Genomic DNA, 27,561 nt, shown 5'->3' with positions numbered 1-27,561 from the left:
AACATTATTCTCTAAAACCAAAACATAGCATCATACCAATCACTATGAAGAGAATTATCTCAGAGGAAACTAGAACAAGGACAAAGGAAGAGCAAACTCCGTAAATTCAAATGACCCAAATAAAATGATAATTAAGAAGGGATTAAATTTCTTTTTCTTAACAAAGGCATTTCAAGGAATAGGTGATAAGTTCTTCCATGGGTTAGTCTTCTGATTATATGTAATGTTATCTGAGAAGTGCCAGGATGGGAATGTTTTAATTTAGTTCATTAAATGCTTTCATTTTAATAGCCTAAGAAGTAGTGAAAGACATTAATAAAATGAGGCTGTATTTGTATGTATGTGGCTAGACATTTATGCAAGTTGAGTCAATTCTGCTCTTTTGGAATCCCATACAGAGTTTGCAAATTTGTTTTTAACTGTGAAGATGGAGTAAATGAAATATAAACCTATGCATTTATTAACCATGGGCTGCAGGCTCTGTGGTGGAGGCAGAGAGCCATATTTTGGAGGGTCCTGCTGGAGCTGAGCCAATCCTGCTTTTTCTGATAGTGCCTTTGCTCACCTTTAGATGAAGATGTTTTCTAGCAGCTCATACTCCACCCCTCCACTATCAGTTCATGAGAACAATTGGGTAAGCCTCAAGTTTTCATTGTTTATTCATGCCAAGCTCCCAGATCTATCAACTGCTTTTATTTTGTACCCAGTGTTATATAAGAAAAGATTTTAATACTTTCTCTAGAGTCTATTTTACAATTACTTTTCAATAATTCCAGCCAAATAATAAACCTGTCCTTGTTGCATCTGAGTGCTTTCTCAGACTGCCAGAGTAGCACGGTAGGCTTTCACTTCTGTCTTCAGAGCCTTTGTGTGCTTCTTGTTGGATTACATGCCTCCAGTGTCTGTCCAGCTGTACTGGCTGCATAGAGCAAGGAAGCTGAGATCTAAGTCTAAATGCTTGCTTTCTTTAGTTTGAAAACATAACCCTGCCATAGGGACCTCTAGAAGACCTTAAGTGTAATCAGGACTTTTCATCTCAGACTCATTCTGTTTTGTTGATCAGTCAGTTCAAAAACAAACCACTATTAATCAGCAACAGTTAAACCATCAGTGTATTATCAACATTGTTTTTCTCCCAACTCGGAACATAATATCATACCAGACACTATGAAGAAAATCACCTCTGTCCCAGTTGAAAGCAAGACATCTAGTTAAGTAAATTCCATACAAATGTATAATTTTACTTACAAATTGGAGTCACTTTTTATCCTCTGTGAAATAGACAGAAGGACAGCAGTAGTGTCAGGCTATTGATAATTGTAGCCATGGGAGTAAGAGTCATTTCTCTTTCTAATTCATTCTACCAAATGAAAGCTCACTTCTATGGGAGGGCACTGAGGAGCAGTATCTCTGCACTTCAGAGGGAAGGAAGAGAGTATTTGTAGCAAGTGAAGATGTGGTTAGGGCTGCCAACAAGGCTATATTTAAAGTTGTGGTTAAATGTTAATGCTGAGACAGATGGTGATTGTTTTTTTTATGTAAAGCTTGGGTTATGGTATGCCTGTGATGGAGCTGGTGATTCTGGGTGTTAATTAAAAATGGGAAAGACTTTCCCATTTCTCTCTGAACTCCATTGTGTTGCATTTCCCCCATAATCAGAGGACATCAGGGTAGGAGATGAACATTCAACCTCCTCTATACAGCTGCCTCTGGAGGCTGTCCTTTCCCTAGATCCAGTTTCAAGGATCAGGGAGATGACTTGGTTTGTATTCCATTACCTTTTTCTAATCTCAGCAGATTTAAATTTATTTTTTATTTTTAACCATACTGAGAAATATGCTCATTTGAAATATAAGAATTCAATTTTTATTTTCCTATGGAAATAACTCTGGCATGAGTGATTATCATTTATTTGACTAAACTGTGTTGTTTATACAATACTATGTAACCTGCTGTTAACTAAGCACGTTATGATTTCTGACACTCTTCCCAAATGTTCAGTGAGGTGGTTCTTTAAATGCCATTACTATGAACTATAAAGCAAAAGGATAGAGTAGCTACAGTCCACAGCAATAGATGTACTTTTAACATGGTCTACTATTTTTCCACTTGAGGATTTACCAGAGAGAAGCCTCAGAAGTATAATCATAAGTAAAAATGATCTGCTGGGATAGTTTGTGCAAGGAAAATTGCATGAGTTGTTCTGAAAGTAATGCCTCCTGTTTATTTGCATGAAAACTACAGCAGATACATAGAGAAACACTACTACAGCAAATTCTCAGCTATAGAACACTCTTTTTCAACACTGTCATTACCAGTAGCAATGTAATTTCACCAGCGATGGACAATAGTCTGATGCTGAGCTCGTGAAGATCTGCACCAGCAGATCCACTGTTTCACAGTTGCTAAGACATCATCGTCAATAGAGAAATGTTGCCCATGCAATCCATCATTCATGAGCTCAAGTAGTGTCAGTGCCAAACCCAGAGTATGGGTGGGTGTGGTAGGACAGTCCAGCCAAGACTGGCAGTGCTCCATGATCATTAAAAAATATAAGTATCTTACGTGTTGTAGATGGCTCAATAAATAAAAGAGTAGGACAGAGATAGTAATCTCATGTTTCCTCAAATCACCCTCTGGCTTGTTGTGGATGCCAGCTTTATTTTCTACTTGCTGACCTGAAGGATGACTGTATTTTCTCTAGGTTTAGAGTACCCGTATGTAGACTGAGAAAACAAAGGCAATGTGAGGCCATAACCACAAAATTTTACAGAGTATTGTGGTGGAAGGGTTTGCAGATTGAATGATTTTTTTCTTTTTTAAATAAAGGCTTACACTCTGCAAACACTTGGAAAGTCACAAGGGAAATACTGATGTAGCTTAAGACAGAGTTTTGATTTGACTCCATTCCATCACCAAATATTTTTCATTGAAAAGTTCTTACAGATTGGAGAGCAAATTTCATTAAGAATTTAAACAGAATACCAAGATGCTTTTTCCATCTTCTTTCAAAATCAAATGTTGAGCTGAATGAAAATATTTGTGTAGTGACAAATTTTTTTGTTTTTGTCAAATATTTTTCTTTATTGACCATCTGTACCTTCAATTGCATCCTTTATCTGTTGCTTGGTGAATGGAGAGAATATAGTGAAGAAAAAAAATGTTTCAGACAGTGATAAAATTATTTGAAGAGCTTCATATGTATAATTTTTCTGTGCTTGTACAAAAAGAATCGGGTAACTGTAGGCATAATTACTGGTTTGAATAAATGGCTGCTGAATTTTCACAGACATGGATTTTGTACCTAATGAAGTGTCTAAAATTTCTAGATGTTTACATTATTACAGAGTCAGGGTGATCTGGAAGATGCTCTCAGTATATCTGTTACAGTGCTCTCCACATCACTAGAGCTAAATGAAACACTTTACCTCCACGCATTTCTCACAAAGCATGATCACTACTTAAGAAAAATGTGAATGACTCCTAAAGAAAGAGAAATTTCCGATGAAGGACAGAAAACAGGCAGAAGAGGATAGTCTTTTAAAAAACTTTAAACCATTCACACTGAGCATTACTTTAAGTGGAAGAAAGCATTATAAAAGGCATTTGTGCTTTATTTGATAACCTTCATCCACTGATTTCCAACACGTAAAATAAATTGTAGAGATAGAAAAGAGGATGAATTGGATAATACTCCTTAGGTTTAAGCGCTTAAGCGCTATTGATATTGCAGTTTTGATGCTTCTTATGTATGGGTGGTGGTGTTTCCCTTTTTAGGTTATTAGTTTTAGTCTGTCTTTTTTTTTTGTATTTTTGGGTTGTTGTTTTGTTGGTTTTTTTTTTTAATTGAGCAATGTGAGTGAACAATGGCAGCATTTCATTGTTCTCAAACAGCTGATACACTAGATGTTTTTTCAATGACCAGGAAACTATATACAGAGAAGCACTGCTGTATAGATGTCTATTTTGCTTTGTTTTTTTAACGTTTGTCAATTTTAAAAATGTTTTGCATCCTTGCTGACACGTGTACAAATGTGTTGGGTTAACACACACACAGGAAAAAAATACTTGGAGAAGAATTACAGGTGACACTGCAAGGCAATTAGGGATTTGTGCCTATGGTTGAATGGTGACAGCCTTTATCTGCAAATTGCGGTAAAATTAGTCCTTTTCAGTACAAGATGAAGATAATTGTGAAGCTGGCTGGATTATCTCCTTATTTATTCATAAATATTAATTGCAATATACTTCAAGACTCAGATCAGAATCTTGTCATCCTGTTATTTTATCTGAAACATTCACGTTTTGTGACTATTCCATGCTGCAAGCTTAAATCTAGCGGAGTTTGAGTTTATTCTTTGTCCTTTTTTATTGTGTGCCTTAGAAATAGCCTGAAGGCTCTGTAGTGCTTGTTAAAGCCTGGTTGGTAGTTAAATCACCCACTAATTTCAAGGGGTAGATCCTCAGAACAGATGACAGATCTGGGATTATTTCTTAGGAGGGGTGTTATTTTTGATAGTAGAATAGTAGATAGAGAATAGTAGAATACTTTTCTCTTCTCTTGCTCAACTGCATGTTGAGTAAGTTAGAGACACTGAAAGGAGAAAACAACAACCAGACTTGAATCACTTACACTAGGCACTGATGCAGTAAATTAAAGCAGCTATACTCTCAGCTTAGGACTTCTGGATACTCTAAGTCTCTTATTCTCTGTTAAGAGGATAAGCCTTGAATACAGCTTAAAATCTCTCATTTTCAAAGCATGTTCTTGTGGTGTATACTTGCTGTACAATTACTCCCATTGTTAGCAGATCTTCCTCAAGCATGATATTTTCACAGCACAGTTGAATTGAATGAACACTCCTTCCAAGTAACTTTAAAGAATGTATGAATATAATTGAATCACTATGATCTTATTTATTCACTCTAAGAATGAATATTACAAAATAAATTTCAGTACCATCACTCAACATGTATTCAATTAGTTTTGTCTTTCTTCCTTAGAATATCCTCACATTTTCCGCTAGCTTGTTGGAATCACGTGATGTATCACTTCATTATTGCTAGGAATTAACGATTATTAAGAACATGAGCATGAGAAATCAAAATCTAAATAATCTACTATATTTAACAAGATTTTTAAAGAAAGGATTGTACCAAAGCAGTGGTTTTTGCAGCCACTGTGGCCCATGTATAAAAATTGTTTCAAAGTTTGCACTGATAGAGGTAGCGAATCTTAGGTTGGAGGTGGAAAGAAAGAATAATTAGGTTGTATCAGCACAATTACATGAAGAGTTGAAATAGGCAGATGTGTTCTTATTTTTTTGAACATGGAGAACCTTTATTCTATTAAAAAAAAATTTATTATCTTGTGTTTGCACTAAGTTCAGGGTATGGTTAGGAACAGTTGTTGGAAAAGGCTGATGTTCTAGGGTAATATACTGTATACATCTATTTCTGTACACATTTGTAATGTAGTTGGAGATGTTTGCCTAAGCCAGTTGAGCTGCTCCTTGATGAAGTTAAGATGCTGTACAAATAGACAGAAATCAAGTGAATTTTTAATGTTAATTTCCAATGAACCTCACCAATTTTTTTCACACCTTATGAAGTTGATCTATATCAAGCCCATCTACACTACTGCTGAGCTATCTCACACTTCTGACAAGATACAGTTTTTCAGAAGGGGTAATGATATTAAGTGCACTGTGCCGCGTGTGTGATGGGGTAATTGATTCAGACCATGGTGGCTCCAGGCAGGGAAGTCCATCTCCTTTTGTGAAATGAGAACCTATGCTGGCCATTATGCAAATAAAAACATAAAAGCTTAAGCTCCCTGCAGCTCTTAGTTCACAGAAGTAGTTTATTAAGGAGTACATCTGTCTGACTTCCTTCATCATCCACAAAGCACTACCTAGTTGTCTTCTGCTGGGTTTATATTTGCAGTCTCTGGGAACACAGCTGCCTGCTGGCACTTGCTGTTGCTAGAGCAGCAGGAGTTTCTGACAGGGGATTTTGACAAGCCTAATTGCTAGAACTGTTGAGGCTGCCTGCTGCCTGAGATGGTCACAATATCCCTAGGCTATTTTTTTTGCTTAAAAAAAAATTTCTTTTGCTTCTTCCTTTTTTAAAGAAAGAGTCTCCTTTCCCTGAACAACTAATTGAATCTGAAAATTAAAATTCAATTGTATATATCTCTTCTACATATAGTTTTAAAATAAAATTATGAGGTTTAATAGAAAGTTAGCAATTTAGAGATCAAAAGCCCTTGTGCCAAATTTTACATCCTACCTTATACCTGCCAAGATAAGTGGAGAGGGAGCTTCTTGTAGGCAAGGAAGAGATCCTGATTTTTTTTTTTTTTAAATTTTTCATCACACCATCTGCAGATAGCAGTATGCAAGACAAATGCCTTGTCAGATAAGCCTAAAACTTATTTAGCAGATTAGAATCTTTTCCAAAATAGCATGTGTTAAATGCCAAACATGTCTGGATGGTTATGAGCAAAAAGTAATACCAGGCCAGTTTTCAGGTTATGCTCAGAAGAAATATGGGCTAATTCATCTCAAGTGCAGGTAGTTTAGGCTATTACTTTCTCTTTAGGATTTGTAGTATCAAAGAAATGTTATTTTTCTTCTTTCTTTTCGTCTCCTGAGTTAAATGCCTCTTTTATCCTATTATGTGATAGGCCAGCTAGAGTAGCAATACAGAATGGAAAGAGAATGGGTAGATGAGTTTTACCTGAGGTTTCAAATCTTTTTTTATTTTTTTCTTCAGTAAAGTATTGCAAAAGCTAAATTCATAGTGCCAAAATAACTGTGGTAGGGGAGAACGTTTAAGCCTTTCCGGGGTGATTTCCCTGCCAGTGTGTCCGGAGTGGGAGTTAGTGGATTTATTAAGCCATTTGGTGATCTTTGGAAGACCCTCTCAACCACTTATCCTCTGCTGGTGGATTCCCTATTGCTCCCTGCTAGTTCCCATGACAGTATCAGTAGTCATGGGACATGTAGAGGGGCATGGTTCTGCACTGCAAATAGCAGGAGTTACAGTTGAGTGGTATAGAAATCTGTGCAATAGCATCATAGTGAGATACTGTTGTATTACTAGAACTCAAAAATATATGTTGACAGTGGAAGCTAAAGCATTGTGATAAGATTATTGAGAGGAATACTTAAGAATTTGTATTTTTTTCCTTCAGTGTTCCCAAGCCAGCCTTATGATACAGTACTGAGCAAGATAGACTAAAGATTCCGTTGCTTACCAGACAAGAAAAAGCTGACAATCTCAGAGGAAAAATTAAATCTTTCTGCAGATACAGTGCATGGGGGACCGTGTCCTGTAATAGAATAAATACTGTTGGCCTGGATCCAACTGCACCTTCTGAGGGAGTTGTTTCAGATCCTCCTGCTGTCAGTGATTGAGAGCTTGCTTCTAGCCGCCATCTTGATTTATTCAGAGCTTGTTCATCTGCCAGCCTCTTTGTTTATCTGAATTACTTTTTTCTCTCTCTTTTTTTTTCCATCCTGATTTATTTGCAGAGAATGATTCTATCTTCTTCTTGGCCTTTTGCGTTGTTAACCATGCCAAGTTCCTTTAATTTTTTATTGGCCTACTTGCTCTCATCTTCACCTCAGTCAGTATAAATTTGTGGAAGATTAACATGTGACAGTAGTATACACTGCATTCCATAAGGGATTTTTCACCTAACAGTCAAACACTTTGGGTTGACAGTCCTCCATAGGAAGGCTACTCTGAAAGTAATGCATCCTATTTTATTATTTTGACTCATGACTTCAGAGGCAGATGTTGGTGATATGGCAGTAGAGATTTAACCTTCCTGTCATTATTCCATTACATTTTGTTGCTGTGCAACAGCTGGTAGTAGAGAGGTAGTCTGATAAAGTGGATTTTGACATGGAGGTGAATATGAAGCAGAAGTGTGGAACTGAATTCATCCATGCAGAAAACATTGCAACCATTGACATTCATCAGTGCTTGTTGAATGTTTGCAGAGACCAAAGCAGATGTGGAGGTGAGCATGGTGGGGAGGTGGGTGATGCATTTCAGCAGCAGTGAAAACAGTGGCTCACTTCTGGAGGTGCTGTGTTGAAAAACAGTGCTTTGTAGCAGACAATTTTCTCTACTAGACAGAGTTAATGTGGTCTTCTTATCTTTCCATTTCCATAGAAATAAGTAGGAAGCATTACTTTCAGAGCTACCTATGTTGAAGTTGATACAGGATGTAATTGAAACAAAAAAAGTGTTTTACAGGGAAGGATATCAAGCAGCTATGAAATGGAAATAAAGTATTTAATAAATACACTTCTAATAAATGAGTGCAAGAAAACTCTAAAAAGACTGTTTCTTAATTTTAAAATAACTGTACCAAAGGTAATTTACTGCTTTCTTTAGGGGAGGAAACTGCTAGGTCAGCTACTTGTTTTTTCTCATCTGTAATAATTGGCACTCACTGTTCAAAATTTTTCAAGTCTTGATGGGTGGTAAGACTTACTGATCTCACCTAGCTCTGATTTTGCTGCTTCTCATGAAGCTACTTTCTCTGCTTGACATTGTGATTCTCATTGCTCTGCTTCTCATCTGCATATCCATGCTTCACACAACTATTCCCTCTGCTCACTGCTCCCACTAACTGTGCATCATATCTCTTTTGCTAGCTGTGCTTCATAGTGCTTTACTCGTGATTTTCTCATCTCATCTTGTTCTTCACTGTGTTAGCTGTTCTAGCCAATTTCAGCAGCTTTGCCAGCATGGTGAACTGACCCCAGCCAGCAATTACACACCTATTAGCCACTCATTCCCTCATACTGGGTCAAGATAAAGACAGTCTAATGAGTGAAAAGGAAAAACAGAAGAAAAAAAGAAAACCCAATATATGCAGAAGAAATACATTGCCAGCAGGCCAATCCCTAACTACTCTCTGAGAAACAACTATTTTGGAAAATCTACCCACCTAGTTTTATTTTTGATCCTCTTGCCAAACCCCAGCCTCCTCTCTGGGGATAGAATGAGAAGCACAGAAGACCATGATTCTGTACAAGACTGTTCATAAAGAGCTAAAAGTTTTGTGTATTAACTTTGTTCTTACCAGAAGTCTAAAATACATCACTACCCAGGCTACTACGAAGAAAACTGACTCCATCTCAACAGGTGTAGTATAGCTAGTAACTTTTGTTTTAGAAGAGAAGACAGCACAGAAGAACATGTAAGGAATACAATCATGTTTGATAACTACTGTATCTCCTACTTTTCAGGAAGCTCTTATACTAAAAGCAAAGCATTTCCTTTTCAATAATGTCTTGGAAATATACAGCAGTCTTCGCTGAAATTAAAGGATTGATCAAGCTCTCTTTTGAAGTTATGGGGCTGAAAAATCTTTAATTGCAAACCTTCTTTAAGTCAGTGTTTGCCACATGGACTTATATTCTTCACCCAAAGGCAGTTAGATAAGTATTACTGAAGATGTCTAAAGCAAATCAGGAGATGAGTTTTCCTGCCAAGAGCTTTCTGGTAGACCTCATAGTAGTTATACATCTGACACAAAGCTTGAAATATATTCACACTGTTCCAGAAAAAAAATGGTGTTTGGAGGACAAAATGGTGACCGAATGAGGAGCAGAAAGGATTTTTGAGGTAAGTGATCTAAGCAGTTATTTTTGTTTTAAATTTCTTCACCTGTATCCTTGATAGGTATTTTAAACTGTTATTTGATGTGGATTTTATAGGTTTTTTTTGTTTTTTTTTTTTTTTTTTTACATTTTATACTAGCCATTTTTAAGATACAGATGGTTTAGGTAACTGAGCACCTCTATGTAGGTACAGTATATATATAAATTAAAGGCTCAAGTTAGAATTTTGAGTTTAGATCACCTGTTTGCATTATGAGAAAAGCTTATCTGTTTAAATAAAAGCATACAGGTAGGAAAGCTCTCACAGAAACAGTAAAGAGAGGTTAAGCAGAAAATGCAAGTAATTTACATTGAGATAATTTGATCCTTTGCAGAAAATATAAAATTAAAATTTCTTTTTGCCATTAAAAACTACTATTCCTGTGGATAAGGTTTTGTTATGTGCCTACAATATCCTGGACTTGGAGGGCTGTCCATATTACGCTAATGAAATTATTCTCATTTCATGCACATCTGCCATATGCTTATTTTTGTCAACACAAGCAACCACTTGGAAACACATTCCAAACCTTAATTTCAAACATGTTCTTTATTTAATGTAACAAATTGAAGTGAAGTCATATCTGAACTATTGTCTTGAGTTCTTATTGTCCTTACTATTTTATTACCCCCCCTCTCCTAATCCCTATGCGTTTTGGGGATTTTGCAGCTCAGAGGTTGTACAGTCAATGAATATACAGATGTTATGTAATATACAAATGAGGTATACCAGAGAACTTGGCTACAAAGTTATTACACCAAAGCAGAAAAGATGGGACACTTACCCATATCCTAGGCTTACCTATGAAACTCCAGCAGAGCAGACCTCCAGAAGAGATTCTTCCCCCACTGGTAGTCAGATCTTAAATGGGTCTAGGAGAGGTAGAGCCAGGCTCCACCCCTTTTGGCAGCACAGGTGAATTACCTTCACCTGTGCTCCCATGGCTGACTCATTGCTTGCCTCAGGTAATCAATCAGAGGTTCAGGCTATGATTCAGTAGTTCCCATATAGAAGTCCGTACAAAATTTTTTGTATGTAATTAAGAAGATGTAGAATGCTAAAAATGCACTAAAATCATATTAACTTGTAGGAAGTCATTGTACCTTTTGAATGCCTCTGCACAAATATAGACTTTGGTATAATGTTCCACCTACATGTGTTGCTAATAAACGTACTGAGAGAGAGGAACAAATGCACAGTGATTTATGAGTCACTGGTAGGAGTAAACTCCAACATATTTATAGTAATATATGTCTTGTTTTGCTTCATGGGAAATAGCTGTTTTACACGTTAATTATTCTCATTTAAAACGTTAAAACCCATCTCTTTTTTGCTGCATGTCAAGCTCTTAAATACATGTGAGTGCTTCTTTGAAAGCAATGCTCCCATTTTATTATGTTTGCCTGTAATGTCAGAGGCAGATATTGATGATATGGCAGTGAAGAGGCTAAACCTTACCACCAATATTCTGTTACATTTTGTTGCTAAGTGACAAGTGGCAGTAGAGGGGAAGTTTGACTAAAATGGCATCTGACATGGTGGTGCATATGAAGCAAAGGTGTTTCATTGAATTCCTCCGTGTGGAAAAAATGACATCCACTGACATTAATCGATGATTGCTGAGACCAAAACAGTGCATGTGAGCGTTGAGGCAGATGGTAGCATGGTTGCAGTAATGTGAATGACAAACCATGTTCCACACAGCAACGCACAGTTGTCACATCAAAAGATGAAGAGCAAATTGGCTAATGATAGTGACTATGTTGAAAAATAGTCTTTTGCAGATGAAATTTCCTCTATCAAATCATGTAATTATACTCTTTGTATCCATTGCAGTTTCCAGGGAAGTATATAGGAGCCATTATTTTCAGAATGACTTATGTAAGTTAAAATAAATAAGTAAACCACTCCCTCACAGGTTTGATCCAGACAGTGACCAAGAAGTAGTTACTCTAATTCTCTATCATTCTGTAGAGTAATAGATACAAATTATCCTGTGACCTGATTTATCAGTCCAATAAAATGACCAGTATTCTTCAGAATGCCTGTCACAGGATTTCTTTGATTCCAACAATGTATGGGGACAAGCCCATAGTTACAAAAATTAGCTAGAAATCATTCATTTGTTGTGGTTTATCTTGATATATGAACTCTATGCAAATACAGTAGCAAGTAGAATGTTTTAAAGTGTGAGGGTCTTCTGTGTTTAGACCTCATACATTTGTGTATGTTGTGTAAGGTTTTGTAAACAACAAACACTGCAACCTATTAGGCTGCAAACAAGGCACATTTGCTTAAAGACCAGGTGTGGGGAATTGTATGTTCTAATAATCAAGGAAAAGTCAGGATCCATTACTACAAAAAATGCTGATTATCTGTGTTGCAAAGGCAATGAATTGACTTCTTATTTAGTTAGTTAGTTAGTTTCTGGTGTCACAAATATATCAGTTGCACTTCTTTACTTCTACTGTGAGTGAACAGTGATCAACTTTTCATTAAGTGGCTATCCAGGGTACCAGAAAAAAAATATTCATGCAGCTAATTTCCTTTCTTAATCTATGAGTTAGACATAATAATTTTAAGAGCTTTTATCTTTTGCCCTGTAACTAGTGTCCTGAGCTGGATTTTGAATTATGTTTTACCACTGTTGCGAGTTAGTAACACAATACAGGGTTCTCTTGCCAGGAAGATTTCTTTATTGGTGTACTGATCATGATCATGACGTATGTCTCTCTCTCTCTACTTTCTAAAGCAAGCCTTTTATATTCTAACATGCATATTCACTACATTTCCACTAATAATCCATTGGCTAGAAAGCAAGCAAATTCCATAACAAGTCTTCATAATCAGCAGAGAATTTATCTTATGGCTAGGTATAAAACACCCCTGTTTATTCAGACCCTCTACCTCCTTTCTAGAGCCTCATTATCAATTACTTGAGACTCGATGAGACCAAGCTGACCTCTCCATCTCCCGTATCTCCTCCTTCTTTACTAATGAAAAAAGCATGCAGTTTGGCCTCGACTCTCCCACACACCACTTAAAGTATGTGGTTCTCTTCTCTTTCGTTGTTTTTTTAATTCTCTATGCCCATGAAAGCACTACCATGGGAATGTTTCCTTTGTGCTTACCTGATAATTATTCAGGTATTTCCCCTCCTCTTGAGGAGTCAGTCGGAAAACTTGCAGCACATTTGTTTTGTACTGAGACAAAACGTAGTTCACTGCAAATGACTTGGATGCATTTATTTGTCATCTACTCTCCTGTCCTGGGACAATTCCAATTACTCTTCTACTAGACCACACTTCTTCTGAGAAGACTTGGTAGTTAATTTATAATGTTGTACCTTGTTAAACCATCCGGTGTTGCAGCAAATTGCACTATCCAAGAATGAAAATATTTCCAGGACTGTTTTCCTCTATGCTAGATGCTGAAATCCTCACAATTTTTATACTTTTATGACAAAATTTTGAGTCATCTTTGCTTCATTGGCAGCTTGCTAGAGAAGTAAATCTGCTGTCTTCTGTATTCATCTGAAGAGCGAAGGAGTTACAACAAATACTCTTTCAAAATATCTCCTTTCACTGAGTAACTAGGTGGCTGCTTTATTTTTCCTCCTCATAATGGAAACAAGAAAATACAGCTCAGGTGGAGGTTCTCCCAGCACTGTTTCTTGTCTTGGACAGCTGGTTCATGCCTGGGGGAAATCGTAAACATAAAGCAAGCACAGAATGGCATTTCCACTGAAATTGAATTCAGCATCTAGGAAAATATATGAGCAGGTGATATACCTGAGTAGGTGCTTTAAGAACCGAAAAAATATCTTTGTAGTATCTTGGTATGATAGACATGATGCTACTTGTTCAGAGTAAATTTATGGCAATATCTACAAAAAAATGTCAGCCTTCCAACTTCAACTTCTTGTAGCAGAAAAAATGGTATTGGAAGATTGGGAGCTTTAATTTGCTTTAAATATTGTTTCAACCTTCCGGTTTCTCTGTTGACCTGACTGTTGGTTTTGTTTTGTTTGTTTGTTTTGAATACACACATTCTATATATAACCCGTTTGATTACATTCATGGTTTTCCATTCCAGGACATCTTTCACGTCTTGCTTTCAATCACTGTGCCATGAACATTATGAGGTTCAAGTAATTCAAATTCAAGGTCTTGCACTTTTGCCTCAGCAATCCCCACTGTCAATACATGCTGAAAGATGAAAGAACAAGAGCACAGCCCTGCTGAAAAGAACTTGGGAATACTGGTGGATGAGAAGCTGAATGTGAGCCAGCAGTATGCCCTCACAGCCCAGAAGGTCAACCATATCCTGGGTTGTATCAAAAGAAATGTGACCAGCAGGTTGAGGGAGCTGATCCTTCCTCTCTGCTCTGCACCAGTGAGACTTCACCTGTAGTAATGCATCCAGGTGTGCAGTTCTTGAACAGGAGAGATATGAACACATTGCAGCACATCCAGAGAAGGGCCACTAAAATGATCCAAAGGATGAAACACCTCCCTTGTGAGAACAGGCTGAGAGAGCTGGAATTGTTCATACTGAAAAAGAGAAGGCTCCAGGGAAACCTGCAAGTTGCATTTCAGTTTCTAAAGGGGGTGGTTATGAGAAAGAGAGAGACTTTCACAGGTCTACTGTGATAATGAAAGGGGAAATGGTTTGAAACTAAAAGGCAGCAGATTTAGATTGGATGTGAAGAAGTCTTTTATGGTAAGTGGGAAGGTACTGGAATAGATTGCCCAGAAAGTTGGTGGATACCCTGTCGCTGGAGAGATTCAAGGGCAGGCTGGAGGGGGCTCTGAGCAACAAGAGCTAGCTGTAGGTGTCCCTGTAGTCTACAGAGGAGTTGGACCAAGTGGGCTTCTAAGATCCCTTCCAACTCTAACGATTCTATGAATTACAAAAGTATTGTTTGTTCCTAATGTACTCAGTTTGAATTAATCTTTCCTATATTCCCCCCTTTTGTTGATTTTATGCATTTATAACTCATCTTTTCCTAATTTAGATTTTAAAATATTCAAGGAAAGGGCTTCAACCTTTTACAGTCTTTCAAGGATCATGCAATGTTAATGAGTTTTATAAATATTTAATAATAATAATATTTTTTAATAATAGAAAGTTCTACAGCTTTCAGAATATTCTGCGATATTGCTACTTTAAATATTGACACTCAGAATCAAATTTCTGAAATAACGCTCCTTTTTTTCCTACTTACCTGTATGACCAATATGATACCTAAATATATGTTAGGTATTGATTATACAATGCACTGCGTTCACATAGACTCCTAAATCTGTGTGGTTGCTGCCTACATAAATCTTACTGAAACCCATGTAGATAGGAGGGCTTAAATGTGTATTGCAGGAGCCTGCAAATCAAGCATATGAATAACTGTCTGCCCAGGAGTTTCTTTGCAAAATTGCAGATACAGAAATGGAGGTCTAGATTAACCTGGCACACTGCAGTAGAGCTGTAAACAAGGGACTCCCGCAGCTGCTCTCTGAAGTAGGCAGAAATCTTACACCTATCAGACTGCACACTGTGTACTCACCATGTCACACTAAACTGATTTATTGACAAGTTTAGTATGACTCAATCAACACAGAATTTTACAGCCCACCAACTAGCTAGTTTGGGGAATTGGGATGCATCACCTGTTCCTTCATCTTCCCTAAAATCAAGGGATCCAGATAACAAAGACTTCAGCTTCCCACTTTCCTTCCAGTCTAGGTAGTAACAGCTGATGCGGCCACATAATAACTGAGACCCAATATTCAAAGTTCTGATGTTTCTGCTTGTAAATTAAATTCCTGTTTCCAGGGTCATTGGCTTGCAACGAGCTCACATAATAGTTGGGTTTGTTATCATGTGAGCAAGATGATAAAACCTAAGTTTCTGTTTTGTTTTTGTAGTAGTTGTTATTGTTGCTACTGTTAGAAAAGTTCAGAGTGTTTTTTTTACGTCTGCTTTCATGAAAAATTAGATTTAAGCAGCTGGAAGCACATACAGGAGGTGCTAACAGGTTTAAAATGCAGCAAAGACTATAAAAGTGAAAAGGACATGCTGCGCAAACGTGTAAAGATTATTTAAAGAAGATATTTTAGCTGTCTCACAGAAAGTACTACTTAACATTTGCAGGTGCACTGGCATCCAGATCTTATGCTGATTGTCTGCTGCAAACACCACTGTCATTAGCAGTAATAACTCACTGTTTCTAATCTGTAGCTCAGGCTCTTCAGTTTTGTTAGTAATTTGAGCTATGTTTTATAATAGCATGTGAAACAGGTTTCTGAGTATTGGCTTCTTTGCTCTCACAGAGCCTTTTGGCACCTTCTTTTTTTTTCCTCTTGACTGTACTATCACTTAGGTATATTCCTGATTATATGCACATAGCTAATTTATTTTCATGTGAGGAGATTCTGCCAATTGGGTATCTCTTCGTCTCTATTTCTGTTGCAAGAGCCCTTCTTTCTTAAATAGCAGAGAGTGGAAATAACATCTTCATGCATTTTTGATGTGTTTTTGCAGTTTTTTTCATCAATTTTAAATGTATAATACCTTCAAATAATTATTCATTTATATAATGAAAACAGCATGTATGTGTTTTTATAAGTGCAAAAAAAAAAAAAATACATATATATGTTTTTATTTACTGTTGTTGTAACTGCTGTTTCTGTGGGCATTATTAAAGGTTATTGTCAGTATCAGGCATTTGCTTAAAGAATCCCACTCTGTGAACATGTCAGTAAGATAAAAAGTATTTTTTCTTGTCCTTTCTTAAATGTCTTAAATTCAGCAAGAATGTTTACAGTAAGGAAACAAAAATTCAGTATTATTAAAAGTACCTTGTGTATTTGCTTTCTGCTACTATCATAAGCCTTTTAGGGTGTGGCTTTTATCACATCTAAAAATCACTAGTGCTAACGTCCTTGCTTTTCCCATTTGTTCATTAGCTACCATGGTTTATAGTTTAGTCTGGAGTACTCTTTTCATAGTTCTTCTTGCACTGTCTGTATAAATCACTGTGCCATTCCATTTTGCAGTTCCCTATTCAAAAATGAAATCCTGACTCCAGGGAAATCAGTGGCAAAGTACATCAACTTCACTAAGCGAAGAATTTCATTCAACCAGATCCCTATTCTTCAGTCTCTCAGTTTGACACAGTATATCCTTATGTCAGGAATTCAGAATGGAACATTTGTTTTCTGCTCTTTGCTATCTGATTCTATCAAATCTTGCATAGAAGTTGGATCAAATTGTATTGTATGACTGACATCAAGGCAAATTACAGATATTTCCAGAAAGAGAAGCCAGTGCAGATAACTCATTTTCATGCTGACCAAGGCTTTAATGTCACTGGAAGTCGTCAGAATGAATGTCACTAGAGCTGAGCTAGCAAACTGAAGTTCATTTGCTAATTGTTTTAGTCTTGTTATCGTGTCAAGGCCCTATTGTAAGTACATTGTCTTCTCTCTTCTTGTTGCTGGTATTTTAGACAGCTACTGAGAAAAATTTGAACATGGTTCATTTTTTTTTTTGTCACATTTTATCAATAAAATGTATTACTGTCTTTTTCTATGTGTGCTCTGAAAGCTCTTGAAGCATGTGCCGTATTGTGAAGTGGCAGATCAGATGGCAGCCAAGTTATTTTTTCTAAAGGACGGAGGTTTTTTAGTAGATGTTTTTGCAGTAAAATGCTCTATCTTCTTGAGAAAAGGATCAAAATATCCTTGATTAGTAGTAGTCATCCCCAGTTTGAGAAGATTTTTTCAGCCTGGTTAAGGTCAGTAGCGTAGGAGGCAATGCAACAGAGAGGTATCTTGTTTCAGTGATGCTTGCTATTTGGAACAAGATGTTATTTGGTATAAACGAGAACTGAGACAAGAGCAACAGAGTTTAGCTCATAGCTACTATTTACTATTAAGAAAAAAAACTTTCATTTTGGTTTTTTGGGGGAGAGGGAAGGAAGGACAATTTTTCAGTATCCTGTAGGGCTTTGTGATTATATTTCCAGTGGAGATAAGTCTCCATAAGTTTCTTGTGTGATTTTAACCAAGTTTTGTACTTCATTTCGTTTTCTTCTAACTTCATTTACTAAATAACATAAACAAAAATCCTTTTAAAAAGATTTTTCTATCAGCTCTTTCAAGCTTCATCAAGACACCAGAACTTCACTGCTTTTTTATTACTGCTATCATTTCAGTTCATCCTTTTTAGAACTGGCAAGGTTATGTTATATCACTGGCCTTAATTAGATGTTCTTTGCATTTTATTGAACGTGTTCAAGTATTCTTATAAAGAAGGTATACTATTATGAATTGTAACTGCTGTCTGAAAGTTATTTTACCTATAGGGTCTCATGGTTTTAAACTGAAGGACTACTGAATATACATAGTTCCTGCATACCTAAGAATGTGTCTGTATCTACCTATCTGTTCATCTGTTTTATTTGTATTTTTGCTTCCTTTAGCTCAGGACACCTGTACTAACCACCTGCACTTTGCAGGCAACTTATAACTTAAAGTGATTCTCTGCTGAAGATTTAATTACCTGTACTTAGTTGCTGTTTCTCAAACTGTTTCAAGATGTAATTAGTTGAAACTTTAATCACGTTGCAGTACTTGTATGTGTGTATGCTTGCAGGGGGATTAAACATGAAGTGACATAGTGATGAGTAAACAGGTATGACCTTTATCTAGCTCAGTAGTTGTTCAAAATAGCTATAGCAGAAATGTGAAATGAGTTACAATTTACTCTGGTAATATTTGCTTCATATGCAGACATCTGTTATTCTGCTGCATCCATTAAAATATTTTCTTCAATCTTCGTTAGATTAAAATATTGTTTAATTTTCCACAGAAAACATCTTTGATATAATTGCTTAAAAATAGACATTCAAATGCATTCTTATTTTACTATTTCATGATAAAGTCCAAATATTGTGAGAGAACTGTGCCACTTTTGGATAGAAAAATGAAGTAAGCATCTGTTGGCTAGCAGTGAGAGACCTGATTTTCTATATCTATAACATGATTAGAAAAAAATCATCGAACAATCACTGAGAATGGAAGGAACAGCTAGAAATTATCTAGTTCAACCCATTTACTTAGAAGTTTCTTATCCCTTTTCAGTATCTTCAGGGAAGAAGTCTTCACCTTTGTCTAAATGCTGTGCTTGGCCACTTCACAGTTGTGGAGGAAAAAAAAAGATAAAGAAAAGAAAAAGGCTTTTTGTTTGCCATGATTGTTTTATTATTATTACTATTATTTATGCGTAGGGGGGACTTCTCATACTGCAATATGTACCTAGTGCTTTTTCTCCTAGTAGGCATCACTGATAAGGTTCTGGCTTCATCATCTTTATTTATTCCACTAGGTACTTGTGCATTGAATGGCACCTCGCTTACCATAAATTTATGTTTTTTGCTTTGTCAGTTTGTTTGTGAGAAAGCAATGAAAGCTTTGATAAAATCAAGTTTAAAAACCTTCACTGCTCTCTCTAATTCCGCCAATCCTGTTCTCTTTTCATAGGAAGTTATCAAGTTGGTTCATTGGTTCATCCATGCTGATGACCTGAATACTGGAAACCACTTCTACTTGTTCCATCACCTTTAGAGGAATGCTGATGAGGCTGACTGCCTTGTGGTTCCCTGGATTATCTTTTTGCCCTGCCTAGAGAAACCAGCAACATTCTCATAGGTCTTCCCCTTCAACCTCAGAAATCTCCTCCAGTTGTTGTGATCTTTTCAAGATAATTGAGTGGCCCTGCACTGATGTTAGTGAGCTCCCTGAGCACTCACAGTTCATCCCATCAGGCACTATGGCTCTGTGTATGTCCAGGTTGTTAACTGTTCCCTGAGAGTCCTGTTCTGAGCGTCTTTCTTGCTGTAGAATTTCCTGTAGGTCTCAGGAACCCAAGGTAATCTCAGGTAAGTATTCTCAACTTTTTTCTCACTTTTTCTGTTTGTTTTTTTTATTATTTTTTTTTTTTACCTTTTTTCTTTTTCATTTTTCCTTTTCCCCTTTATCTCTATGTCTGCTTTTATATATGGTCTGTTTGGACGCTGTCTTTGGCCAAAACGTTTCTCCCATGTATCCAAACTGTTCCAATAGCTAAACTCTTAGGCAGACTTTTAACATGTATTTAGAATTAACCTGCAAGAAGGAAGTTCAAAAGGTTATTCTTTGAGAAACTTCTGCATATTTAGTTGGTTGCACCATTAAAAATCATAATGTAGTCCATTGAGCTGCCCATCTACCAAGTAAACATCTTTCTGTTTTCTTATTACTTTTTACCTTCTTTTTTATGTGGTTCCTACCCTGTGGGCCTTACAGAATAGATCACAGTCACTCTCCCTTCTTGCATGGAGAGCATTGGAACATGCCAAGTTTTGTGTGTACATAACCATGAGCAGTGTGCTAGTTAGCTTGAATCACTTTGACAGAGATGTTCACAGCTTCTGTGATTACTGTTAGAGCTCTTGGAACTCAAACACAACCTGGGAATTATTTTTAACTGCAACTTGCTGGACCAAAAAAGAATTCATTGATTATGAAGGTCTGTAAAGTTTGGGTTTTTCCCCTCTTACCATGTTATGTAAGGACAGCACTAGGATTTCACAAGATTTTTCAGAACACATTGTCATGTAAGTTGAGGTATTTGAGGTGTTGCTGAAGTATGACTTCCATTAATGTGAGATAGTTTCAGAGCATTTCTGACTGAAAGACTTTTCCAGAAAATGGGTAATATATTTCCACATTTCCTGATGGTCTTAATTGACCATAACTGAAAAACTAGGTCCCTTAAGCCCACAAATACTGATAATTGTGGTTACAACATTTTTTTCTAATTGAAACTATAGCTAATCCTCAAAAGGAGGATTTAGCAATACTAAGTATGAGATTTAATGCTGCATATCCTTTTTTTTCCATGGACAGATTTATCTGATGCTTGCTTACATCCAAACTGAAATGAAAATCTATTTTTGCTGATGTTTTAGTACATTCGTTTATTACAAGTTAGTAAAAAAAAAAATTGCTATGGAAATTAGATGCATTTTTTATTAAGTTGAAGTACAGAGCTAATTTAAAATAATCTAATAAAAATTACTAAGAAGTGGAGACTTTAGTTAATATACTCAGCAGGAATACCCATGTGCTTCTTACTAGCCTGCAGACTCCACAGTATGAGGTGGCTAACTTGATAGCCCAGGTGTTGTGAATTGTGTTTGTCATGCTGTGCTTCTTTGGGAATTGAACTCTTCACTCATATTGCTGAACCAACAGAGATGGATTTTTCTCATTAACTGAATCCCAATAAGGTAATCATTATAGACTTCTTTTAAATGGATCTCTGTATTTGATGTGTATTATTCATTCCACCAAAGAAAAGCCTTTGGCTAATCATATTTTAATGACCTACGGGACTTAAAGGGAAATATAATTATTATTCAGAAAATCTTCTGTATTTTCTTATGCAGCATGCGGCTTAATTAAAGGGAGCAGACTGAAAAATAAAACACTAAAATTGGTTAAACATGAAATATGTTTGTTTTCAGTTGAAATCTCTCAGTGGAGGAAGAGTTATTCCAATGAAAAGTAGGTGTTTCTGAAAAAAATTAATGGAGGTCTAGTCATTAAAACATTTTAGCTTCTGAAAATCATTTCATTTCTTACTTTTTTTATTATTTTTCATTAATTCCAGCATATTTATATTGAAGGATTAGAAAGTCATTTTAATTTTCATTCAGTTTGTAAAGAATCAGTCTGTGATAGTTCTGAGTTTAATAAAGTATGTTTTATTTCAGTTGACTATTTCTTGGATTTGTACAACATTCTCTTACTATATGTTATACGCTTTTCATATACAACTACAGAGTAGCCTTTTCTTGTTGCAGTACTGCGGGTTTCTACTACTGTTTTGCAACACATCACACTTGACCATATAATGGAAAGACACAACCTATGGTCTTTTGAGTGATTGTGTCGGTGGTTGGAAGTTAGCAGCCCCATTATGTTGTACCTGAGTTAATTAACCACGAGTGGCAGTTAAACTTTCCTGCAAATGAAAGAAGCAGAAAACACAGATAGAAAAAAATGGAGGGAGGACCACTAGATCACAGTCCCCTGAGGTGACTGCTCAGCTTCTGTGTATAATTTTTGATGCCTCACTCTAGAGAGCATACAGAAGACAAGAGCCTAAGTCTTCTCAGAGCAAATAAATTTCACTTCAGACACTTTCAGGCAGTAAACTCAGAACATATTGAAATAATGGGAAATTGACCAGTCTTGGTGTACAACTGCAAGCATTGTCCATGTTTCAGATGCACAGTGAAAATATAGCAGTGCTGAAAATGTTTCCCCTGCCTTGACATCGTGCAAAATCTGAGTGAGAAAAAATTTTCTTTCACCTATCCTTCAAGATCAGTCAACTACTATTAGAAACATGTACTCGCTTCTGATTGTACAGATAGTTGAAATACTGTATTGTCTTGCTAGTTTATATCTCCTAAAATTGCTCGTGAGTATTATATATTCAAGTTGCTCATTCTAGCTGGGGAGTGCAAAATATAGTATACTTCCCTTCTTCTTTATCTTTCAGGGTTTTGTTTTGTTTTGTGATGACTACATTTTTATACATGACATAGGTGTTATTAGACCTACACATTCTGAGGATTTCATTTCTGAAGAATATAAATAGGCTTGTCTCATTTGACATTTCAGACTATTCGAGTGAGCTATACTACCTTCATGATCTATCTCGGGTAAATAATTGCGCATGATCTAGAATCTCTTGGGCGAATTCATCCGTTCTCAGCTAGTTAAACCCATTTAGTTCTCTAAAGAGAACAAATGAGAAGTGTTTAGGGAGGTAGGTAATAGTTGTGTTCCTGCATGCTTTGGAAATCATGTCTACGAAACTGTAGAAGTATCTAAATTATCTGTTTTGATTTATTCTTTGTGTCTGTGCATGTGCCCCTGTGTGAAACCCTTTCTCAGTCAGAAGAACGATGCTGGATTTATTTATTTCAAAAGGAAAAGAAAAAAAAGAAAGGAAGGAGAAAGTAAAAGAAAGGGAAAAGGAAGAAGAAAAAAAGTTTGCTTTCAATTGGTTTTCTCTCTCTTTTTTTTTTTCCCTCACTTTATTTGTTTTATTTATTTCTACTGTCTTTATTGCTGTAATTCATGTTCATATATGGTAGAGAGAACTCAGGATTTCTAATGCCTTAATATCTTCCAGAACTTTCTTTTTTTTTACCTCTTCTCCTGCCTAAAATTTCCACAAAGATTACATTCAGTGTCAAAATGAAAGATCTCAGAATAGTTTTTGTACCTATTCCCTCTTTTCACAACAAAAGCCATTCACTTTAGCCTTTTTTTTTTCCCATCCACATTTCAAGCACATTAAGAATTGGATTATGCCATCTGAATGCCATGAGAATATGTCACACAGGAATTGTGCTGCAGTGTATTTTAGATTTCATGTTTATGCTTCCTTCACATACTTTCCAAATGTTAAGAAAATATGTATGTATATGTAGATGAAAAACACAACTGAAATGATTTCCAGGTTTTCATTTGTAATACTACTAAACTAAAAATATGCCAAATTAAGCTGTATAATTTTACACATTTTATGTATTTTTGCAGTATTTAAAATATGTGGTGTCAACATAATGACAATATACTGTTTTTTATAATATTTAAGTAGATGCCTTCAAATGAGAAATGTGATTTGTGTTAGAAACTTTCTTTTCCCTTTCTTTTGTATAGCATTTGGATTGTGAATGATTTATATCATGTTTGTTTCTCATTATAATTTCTGTTTAAACCTTTGATTGTATTTTCTTTCCCTGCAATTTATTAACCAAGAAGAAAGTGTGACTAGACTTGATTGACAAAATTATGCAAGTTCATTGCCCTTCAAAGAACATATTAATCTTGTAGGTGAAAGATTACACAGTGTGGACTGATCAAAATAGTGTTGTTTTTTTTTCCTTCTCCTAAGGTTTTTAGAATCAACTTTCTCATCATCATTCATACTGACATATGATGAGATAACAGAAAAGGAATTATAAGATATCATAGTCATGTACTTTATAACTTAAAAACAAAACAAACAAAAGTAAAACCAGAAAACTATTGTTATATTCAAAATCCTCCCCAGACAACAAAACTGAGAGAATGCAAAAGAAGATTGGAAATGTTTATTCATTTGTTTTTTCCTGGTGGCAGACGTACTCCTGAAAGGGAAGAATTAAGAAGCTGTATGCTGAAGGCTTACTGATATTTTTTTGTCTGGATAGATTCAAGTAGGTCACAGAAATGTGAACAGTCTTTCTTTCCTATTAAGGCCTTACGATAATCACTGATCTGGAGCTTTGCCTGAATGTGGTAATGTTCAGTCGGACTTTTACATGCTACATTAAGGTTTATGCTATGGAAAAATGTTGCACTGAATCATCAGCACATCTCTATTCTGTAATGCTGTGGGAGGTTGGTCTCTGCAATTATATGGGCAGTCTGACCTTGTGGAGGGGAGCATCTTTATGTGCATGTGTAAGAAAACCAACAAAAGGGAATCAGTTTTAGGAGTCAGTGCCTAGTGAAAGACGGTCTGAACTGCTACAGTCATATAAATTGAAAAGCTAATTTTTGATTTAGTTCCAGAAATGCACACTGTATATCATAGCAAAACATGCACTATTCTTCTATTACAACATTATAAGAAAACTTTTATTTCAGTATTTTGTACAGCCAATAGGTTTACTGAACTCACAATAGAAGTTTTGTAGGATTCTGTAAAATATGCAAAGACATGGAGGCTTTATTTCCTAAATTTCTCCAGTCCATGAGTCACAAGTCACTAGTAAGTATGTCTGTGACTAATAATGCATGTATACATGTAACATCACAGCAATTAATAGTTCAAAAACAATTATATTTATGTTAATATTACAGCTTACTATAAACATAATTAGTAAAGTATCAAATATACGACTGATGGTTTACTTACATATATTTCTATATAAAAATTCTCAAAGTGTTACCAATGTGAAGCACTTTCAAACCAAATGGAGAAGTGAGGCATGGGGGGGGTCAAACAGGTTTCAGAAGTGGGTTTCTAAAGAAAAATTGCGGAAGAAACCAACTGCCAGAACTGAGCCCAGTGGCGGGACCAAATAAATAACAAATGATAGCTCATTTCAAAGGTGATCTATGTCCTGAAGTTTGGAGGTGGACAAGCATCCCCAGCAAAGTTTTAATTTGTTTAGAAAGTCTTGTAGGAAGAGGTAAATTTTACTCAGCTCAGGAATTTCTGAGAGAGAAGCTTCATTTTGGATAGGAAACAAGACCTTCTTACATCACAGAGACATAAGAGGGTGTAAGACACTACTCTCAGAGCAGTCAAAAAATGCTGATAATTTCTATTTTCCACCTGTGAAAATCGATATATGATGTTTTCTGTTCTCTCAGAAAAAAAAAAAAAATGTCTTTCTAAAACTATTTTATTTTCTTTCAGATAAAGTGCCCAATAGCGTTTGTCATTTCCTACTTTCCCAGCCTATTTTCCAGGCTATTTTTCTTCTCAAAGAAAAACTGTTGCCAGTGCAATTCCTTATGTTAGCCTTTATCAGTGGTATCATCTGGATGTCTCATGTTCTTAGTACTCAGTTCACTCTTCACTAAGAGGTCAGTGGTGCCTTGTCAAGGATTCTTCTGTATCACAGGCTGGTTTCCCAGACTAGCAACCCACTGGCTGGCAGGCATTGCCTTCTGTCAGTGCTTTAGCAGCCATTCTTTGTCAGTAATTTTTCCCATTATGGTCGTGTCACCTTTAAGGCTACTTCCATCAGCACCTCAATATAATTCTACAAAATATCAGTAGCTGTACATTCCACATAGTACTCAGGGGAGAAAAATGAGCCAGTAGGCCTGAACTGGCAAACTGATTCCAGTCACAATGACCTTTAAATGACTTGGGATCTTTAAGTCAGCAACACTGACAGTATTCACTTCAAGTAATAATGCCTCATGAAGCTTAATCTTTCTTTTCTTTAACTTTCTATTTGTAATTGAGAAAGTAAATCATAAATCATCAATTTAAATTGGTAAACTGTGGTATTTATTGACATCACATACTCTGTTGTATCTTCAGGATAACGGAGAGCACTAGTAATGTAGCCAATTTTCAGTCTTTATTTTTTTGGCCAAGCATTAGCCAGTTTTTTGTTTGTTTGCTTGTTTGTTTTTATTATTATTGTTATTATTATTATTATTCTGAATTAAGTAATGAATGAAAAAAATATAGGGAAAGGAAAACAAGAGTTTAAGAGGTTAATGATTTTTGAGGATTAAATGAATTCATTTTATAGTTCCTTCTGAGTTTTCCTCCATTTTGTGGTTCTTGATTCAAAAGAGAATTAGAAATAATGTTCCACAAGGATACTAGAGGAGAAGAATGAGAGCTGTCCTTCGGTATAACTCTGATTTGTAAGTGGCTAAAAGAGAAATAGAAAATACTAAAAATGTTAAAAATCTGTTCAGAAAGGAGGATTCCTAGGTAGGGAAGCATCAGAAAATGTCCATTATCATCATTTTATCACTTCTGATCCTGCTGAGAAAGCGTGGATCATAAAGTATGAGTCATAAACTATTATTAATGCAGGGAGAAGCTACGCTGGACTTCTCTAGAGTACTGACTAGTGAAATTAAGGTTTTTGTCAAGTATGTATATGGTTTTAAAGCACAGTGCACTATGAAAGTTGATACTAATCAATTTATAAGGGCTGGCTGGTTTAACGAGTATGTAGAAAGACCAGTGCAATTAAGTTGCATGTTGCGTTGTGAAAGGGAAGGATTCATGCATCCAGGCTTCTTTCTTTCAGGTGCACAAGAAAAATATTTGTGATGCCACTTAGAGCTATCTTTTTTTAAAAAAAAGCATCCACTGGATGTGATAATGGGTCTGTTGATAATTTTTTTCCACAAGCGGTTAGCTCATCCTTCAGATTATTCATTGTCCAGCAGAAACAACTGTGATCCACAGGATTCCTGTCAGTACTGACAGTAGTTATTATCCTTTCTTTATAATCTGTCTGTCAAATAAATGCCCCAGAGTTTATCTAGAATTCATTTTTTATTCTGTTTCAGTGTTGGCTGTAGCAATAAAGTGTTGGGATACAAAGGATTTTGTTTTTTTTTTTCTTTTGTTTTTCTTAATTGCTGTTCATCTGTTTTTACTTTTGGAGTAAAAAGAGCAGAAAAGGTGTAAATATAACTTTCGTGGGCAACTCATAATGTATGGGGCTATAATTTGGGCATTGAAAACATGATTTTTGTGCATGCTTCAAGTTGTTCCTTTTTCAAAGCTGGGTGTGAACTACACCTTTCGCATTGAGAAAATATTCAGTTTGCTATTCAGTAGTGATTCTAGGCAAAGAGGTAGAATTAACTGTGCCTATCACTGTTGCTTTTCAGATAATCAGAAAAAAAAAAACATATCTCTTCTTTATTTTTTAATTTTTTTTTATCAACCAGAACTACTGAGTGAGCATTTGGAACTATGTTAAGAATAAATTGAATAAATTATTTTGTTTCTCCTCAGATTGTTGTCGCTGTTCTTAATTATTTTGGGTCCCCTGGTTCCCTTTTCTGGAGGTGTGGATTTTGCAAAATCCTTCCATCCCACTAGTCACTGGGCTGAACCAGCCCATGAACAGTCGACAAACAAATGAAGGTTTATTCTTTATATAGTAATACTGTCTTCATGATAATTGCCTTATTACTCCAGGGCCTGGGTTTCTGGGAAAATATTAAGAGTCATCCTAAAATTATAGATTTAACAGTACTGTACTAGTGT

At 36.0% G+C, this 27,561-nt stretch overlaps 1 long non-coding RNA gene across 1 annotated transcript in view; it reads left to right on the top strand.

Annotated features, from left to right (window-relative positions):
- The window catches only part of LOC128091285 (uncharacterized), a 38,459-nt gene extending 21,354 nt beyond the window's left edge, over window positions 1–17,105 (top strand). The window contains exons 2-3 of the long non-coding RNA XR_008211330.1: window positions 8,737–9,651; window positions 16,743–17,105. This is a non-coding gene — a long non-coding RNA (uncharacterized LOC128091285). The remainder of the gene's footprint in view (window positions 1–8,736; window positions 9,652–16,742) is intronic.
- Window positions 17,106–27,561: the final 10,456 nt, after the last annotated feature.

This window comes from Tympanuchus pallidicinctus, unplaced genomic scaffold (genome assembly GCF_026119805.1).
Source record: "Tympanuchus pallidicinctus isolate F22 unplaced genomic scaffold, pur_lepc_1.0 scaffold5, whole genome shotgun sequence".
Lineage (NCBI taxonomy): Eukaryota > Metazoa > Chordata > Aves > Galliformes > Phasianidae > Tympanuchus > Tympanuchus pallidicinctus.
This window is presented reverse-complemented; position numbering and strand designations above follow the sequence as displayed.